Here is a 6,017-nt window from a genome sequence, read left to right as displayed (position 1 = left end):
ATGTTGATTTCTTCTGCAGTTGGGTACTTTTATTTGTTGAATTCCTACGAGCTCATCCTGTTCACTGCTGCATCTGGGAACTACTGTGCTGTGTTTTAACATTTTGCAAGAAATAACGTTTAGAACTGCAAGCCATTGAGACCCTTATCCTATCTAACAGAACCGCCCACCAAAAGGAGTACTGGAGAAAGAAACGGGACGAGGGAAGAAAAAAGGTGAGGAACAGGTTGGTTCCAATTTTCAATTTGACCCTGTAAAAGAAGTTTTCTTCATGCATTCCACATTGAATGGCAAGTGCGAAAGGGAACTTCCTACATCCCCACGTGGCTCCTTTTCCCTTTGTTGTTATTGTAGTTTTGTGCTCAGGGGGTGGGGGTCGGGGTGGGCCCTGTGTGTTACTCTCAGAGGAAGGCTGGGTTTTCTCCTTCAGCTGCAGCAGCTGCATCTTCCTGGGAATGATCTGGACGTGACCACCACCTACGGTTGGCACCACAGCCTATTCTAGCACTTCTGGGTCGAGGGGCTGGAGAGTGAAGGAATGATCACCACATTGTACCCGTGAACTCCTCTCAAGTTACGTGGGTGTTACAGTTTAAACCTGACCATGTAGTTCTGAGTGCTAGGGGTGACCTTTGGCAAAACATATGATTTAACAAATCAAAGAGGTGCCCTGACTACCGCTATGGCCCAGTGGAGCATCAGCCCCCAAAGCAACAGGTGGCCGGCTAGATTCCCTGTCAGGGCACGTGCCTGGGTTGCGGGCCAGGTCCCCCAGGCAGGGGACATGTGAGAGGCAACTGATAGATGTTTCTCACATCGATTTTTTTCTTCCTCTCTTTCTCCCTTTCCCTATAAAAATAAATCTTTTTAAAAAAATAATAAGAGGTAAACATTCACAGAAACTGGCTGGGCAGAGTAGGGACCTGTTTTAAGGATCATTTTTTGTTATATGACGTTTGGTGCCTGATTTTTTATTAGTGTTGCTTTGTTTAACTGTGAACACGTTGAGTCTTCTGCAAAACGCATGTGCTGGCAACACCTTAGACAAAGAACATGCCCCACCCCAGTTTGTTTTAATCTGGAAAACAATGTAAGTCTTGGCATTTCTGGGACCTGGGACCTGTTACTTGTATTCAGCAGCCCATACTTTTAAAACACAAGTCAACAAGTCTGTGTAGATTTCCTTCTTGCAGTGTGTTTGGACAGTTCCTCTTGACCCTCTCAACCCTTTTCAGCTCTGACACATCCAGAATCCATAGTCAGCTGAATCCATAGTCAGCAGGGGTTGGGCAAAAGAAGCTTGGCTTTTGTCTAGCTCCCCCTCCAATGAGGTTTATGATAAAGAAGGCAGGGTTTCACCTTGGAATCTACACATGGAGTAGTCTTTCTCGTTTGTACAAGTACAAAATAAAACAAGCATCTAAATTTAAAAAGGCCTGGCTGGTGTGGCTCAGTGGATTGAGCACCAGACGGAAACCAAGGTTCGCCAGTGTGATTCCCAGTCAGGGCATACACTTGGGTTGCAGTCCAGGTTCCCAGTAGGAGGCGGTGAAAAGCAACCACACACTGATGTTTCTCTCCCTCTCATTTTCCCTCCCTTCCCCTCTCTCTAAAAATAAATACATAAAATCTTTAGAAAAAAAAATAAAATATAAAAGTTATTTAAAAAAATAGTGTGTCTATCATATTGAAAATCATAATTTGTGTGTTTTTTTGCAAGGAACTACATCAAACACATCATACATAAATCTAAATTTAGTGGTTTATCCCTATCTTAATAAATGCCTAAATCATACTAGCAATATTCAGGGGATTCAAGCTTTTTTTAAAAAAATCTAGCTGAGCTATTACCTAAAATGCCATAATAGGCAGAAACACACTTCCATATTTGAACAAAATTCTTTGAAAAGATTAGAATCATATTATCTGCCACTTTACCAGTTAACAGCAGAGAAAGAAAACTCAGCCGAATTAACCCCTTACTGTCACACTTAAACATTAATTCTCTCCCTAAGGAAGACATTGAAATTCACAATTGCATGTCAGGAATCCTCTAAACAAACATTTCGATCTACAGAAGGCACCAGGCATCACATCCCACGTATCAATTTACACTTACCGAGTGCCTGCCGCGTGACTGGTGCTGTGCTGAGAGCTGGCGACGCCAAGGTGAGCGAACAGACGTGCTTTCTTCTATAAACGAAAGGGCTGTCTTGGCAAGCCTGACAGCCTTCAATAACTAAAAGTAACCACATGGATATTTTGATGTCAAAAAAAAAAAATTCCAAGTAGGAAAGTTATGGCAGGAAGTCACATCCTAAGGCCTATGAGATAGATGAATCTCTACTGTGACAAGCTCTGCCCATTGCTTTTGTGTATCCAGAATGACATACTTAAAATGTCACAGTGATCTCTTCTCCGGCCCCTGGAACAGGGTGAGACTACTCCAACATTCCTCATTATTATCTTTTACCCACATACCGATGTAAACTCTGTATGTGAAATACTAACTGTCCTGCACCCACCAATGTAAAAGTATGTATCTCTATTTTACTTTTTACCCAATCCTAAAGATTTCCTCCCTTCTGAATCTGCCACCAATGGATTTAGTGTAACCTTTCTTGTCTTCTCCTCTGATTCTAATGTATAACACCAAATGGCAATTTGGTTTAATGGTAAAACTGCTCTGGATCATTAACTCAACCATTTCAGATTTCGCTTCTGGGACTGGTCCCCAAACCCTTGGCTCAGAATAAACTCTTTAAACCATTCTTTAGGCTTGCAATTTATTTCCTCAGCACTTCCTTCTAGGACCTTGGTGTCTAGGGGAGGAGTTAGTACAGTAAGGTAAGTCTTGGGGTAGCAGGGTCACAGGGTGTCATATATAATTTGCCCCAAAGAACCAGAACTCTAAGTTGCCCCAACTTTCTCAACTCCTCTGCAACTTCTTGCAGAGGACAACATGGCTCCCCAAAGAAAGAAGCCTCCAACTAACAAAGGGAATGATTGACACATTTACTTAGAGAAATAGGTGGGGGTGGATGGGGAATTAGCCTGTCCCAGCTGAAGGTAGATAAGGAGGGTACGTTGGCTCTTGGAGCAGGTGCTCTGGGAAGAAGGGATAGCTTTTGATGCAAGAGGAAGGTCCAGAATGTTATCTTTGCACTTATTAAAGGTGATTTCTCCTTATTGCATTTCCAGGAAAGCAAGCCTCTTAATGTCATGTTTTCTAATCTAAATTAGGAAAAAAAGATGTGACATTTTTTCTGAAACTGAATTTAAAACATTTATTTGGGGGAAAAAATGACCTCCAGAGAACTTTGCTTACCCAAGGGTGACACAGCTTGTTGACAGCCACTTTGCCATATGGTTCTCAGTAAAGAATCAAGAAAGGCCAAACCCAAAGTGCTTTTTGTCCATCCATCCCATCTGCTGACAAGCCTGTGGTCCTCAAATGCAGAGACCGTGAGGCTCACACTTGTCCTCACTCCTGCATGGCGAGTCTCATTCCTAAGGCTTTCCTGCTGGTGCATTGTCCTTTCAGAGTCCTGCAGCCTTTGGGTTTCTTGTGGCAAGTCTGGCTCTTACCACGGCTCAGGCTCATGGGCTTTATGACCGACTGCTAGTCAGACCAGAGTCAGGGAGCTCCTGTCCTTCTCACAGGGTGCCTGTAGCTCACCCATCATGGCTTGAGAAGGAGCACCCTCCTTTGAACTCTGAAAAATCCTTAACTGAGGGCCACAGTATTTCTTCTGCCGAGTCTCAGCAGTGTTTCCACATGGACTCTCAAGCCAGAAGAGACTTGTCCTTATGTTTTAAAATTAGTTGTTTTTAACCAATCCATAGTGAAACAGTGTTGGCCAAAGCCCTCAGTCTGGCTCGAAGGCAAGTGGGGCAAGCTGCTGCTCCGTAACAGTGGGATGTTTTGCACTTCACAAGCCCTGTTCATAACGCTTCAGCTACTCTAGTCCTTACCTTCATTCATTGCCCCGTATGAATGAATGAAGCTGATCAGCCCAACAATAAAAGAAAAGCCTGAGTTTTTAGCAAATGCAATGTTGAACTGATTAGAAAGTGTTCATGAGCTCATAGTTTCTAACCGCTTGCCAATAAGAAAATGGGATAGTTTGGTTTATATATCAAAGGAGGGAAAATTCTGATTTTGCTTGCCAAGGCAGGACTGCTCGAATGAAAAGAAAAGATGATGCTATCACTCTATTCTCTAAAAGAGATATTTGGAGTGCCTTTTAATATTCTCATATGTCAGGAAAGTACGTTGTACATTTTGCAGGTTAGTTTCAGTGCAGGAGATGGTTGTAGCAGTGGTAGCCTTCAGGGACATCCAGCTGCTCCAATAACAGCCAGTCCCCCAAGGCATCAAGGATGCCTTGATGCCTTGGGGGCATAAAGTATTTAGTATTTAGTATTCTAAAAGAAAACCTGGAGAAGGCAGTTCCAATGTTGTGATCAAGGACTCGGACCCTGTCTGTCCTCTTCTGCCATCTTTCGCCACCTCGTGGTAACTGCAGCTTCAAATACAAGTCCTTACAGAGCTGTGTTCAAAGCAGGAAGGAAGGAAGAAGGTAGAAAGCTTTTTCCTAGTGAAGGTCCCCGTCCCCCCAATTTCAGGAAGTCTCCCTGCTGACCTCTCCTTTTGTCTCCTGAGGGATTTTAACCTCAGGCACATGGAAATGGGATAAGCCCGATCACAATTCATTCGCTGCAGCTTGTGTGGGTGCCTATCTTCCTTGACCTCAGGGGGCTGTCTGCCCACCCCCCAAAAAAGCTGAGGGCCTTGGTCAGCCAGGCAGAAGATGTAGGTGAACAGGCAAAATGTCAACAGTGACTACCCTGTCTCTGGGGAAGTCATCATGAGTTTTAATATTTTTCCCACTTTCTATGATATTTAGAAATGGAAGCAACATATAGATGTTTATGTTATTTAGATTAGACTTATTGAACCATATAGTCCTATGGCTAGGTCATAAGAGCCTTTTGAAAAGATACAGCAGCAGATGAATTGTTTTGGAGTGTCAAAGGACTTTGGGAGGCGTAGCTCATTAGATTTCTAGGGGCCCATGAGATGCCATTTTCTTTCTGATACAACAGGGTTGCTGAGCAACCGAACATGAAGCATCATGGAAACAGTAAGATTCTTGTTGCCAGTTTCAAGAAAGTACAGGTAATAAAACTCAAATTGGAAAGGGGAATAACTAGTTAACCAGTGAAGATTATGATTTCTACCTATTTTCTTTGTTCTTAAGTTTATTGTGAAAAACATGGTGGTAATCTTGTTCAGTAACATCCTCTTAAAGGAGGGGAAACAGTTCTGTTCAAAACAACTCACTGGGTTCTGACAAGTAACAAAGAAAACACAAAGCTGAGATTTCAGAAGGGAAATAAATTGAGTGCAGACAAATTATGGAATTAAATATTTTAACCCAAAAAACAGTGATTTCAAAACTCACAGGTAAATGGGGAGCCTTGGTACTTAAATCACAACTTTCAGTTGGCAACCGATCAACCATCGTGTGTCAGTAAGCCATATACCTGTCAAGGGGTTAATGTGCAAAACCACATAAGGAACTCATATAATTCAATAGAAAAAAAATCCAGTTTTTAAAATCTGCAGAGGATATGAATAAATGATTTTCTGACAAAAACATACAAATGTCCAACTGGTACATAAAAAAGTGCTCAACATCGCTAATCACCAGGGAAATGTAAATGAAAACCACAAATATCTATCACCTTATACCTGTTAAATAGTTATTATATAAAAAAAGACAAGGATAAATGCTGGTGAAGATGCAGAGAAAAGGGAACACTTTTACACTGTTGGTACAGCTACTATAGAAAACACTTGGAGTTTCCTCAGAGAAATAAAAATAGAATTGCCATATGATTCAGCAAATTTCACAGGAATTGAAAACAGAACCTCAAAGAAATATCCGCATTCCCACATTCACTGCAGCATTATTCACAGTAGTCAAGACATGGAAGCAATCTAGATGTCC

At 42.1% G+C, this 6,017-nt stretch overlaps 1 long non-coding RNA gene across 1 annotated transcript in view; it reads right to left on the bottom strand.

The window, feature by feature from the left end:
- Positions 1-6,017, bottom strand: part of LOC123819708 — a 40,239-nt gene that overhangs the window by 16,274 nt on the left and 17,948 nt on the right. Inside the window, exon 2 of the long non-coding RNA XR_006785849.1 lies at positions 2,120-2,239. This is a non-coding gene — a long non-coding RNA (uncharacterized LOC123819708). The remainder of the gene's footprint in view (positions 1-2,119; positions 2,240-6,017) is intronic.

Source organism: Phyllostomus hastatus, unplaced genomic scaffold, assembly GCF_019186645.2.
Source record: "Phyllostomus hastatus isolate PE091 unplaced genomic scaffold, TTU_PhHast_1.1 phas_contig_34, whole genome shotgun sequence".
In the NCBI taxonomy this organism is placed as follows: domain Eukaryota; kingdom Metazoa; phylum Chordata; class Mammalia; order Chiroptera; family Phyllostomidae; genus Phyllostomus; species Phyllostomus hastatus.
Note: the sequence above shows the minus strand (reverse complement) of the source record. Positions and strands in the feature narration are given on the sequence as shown.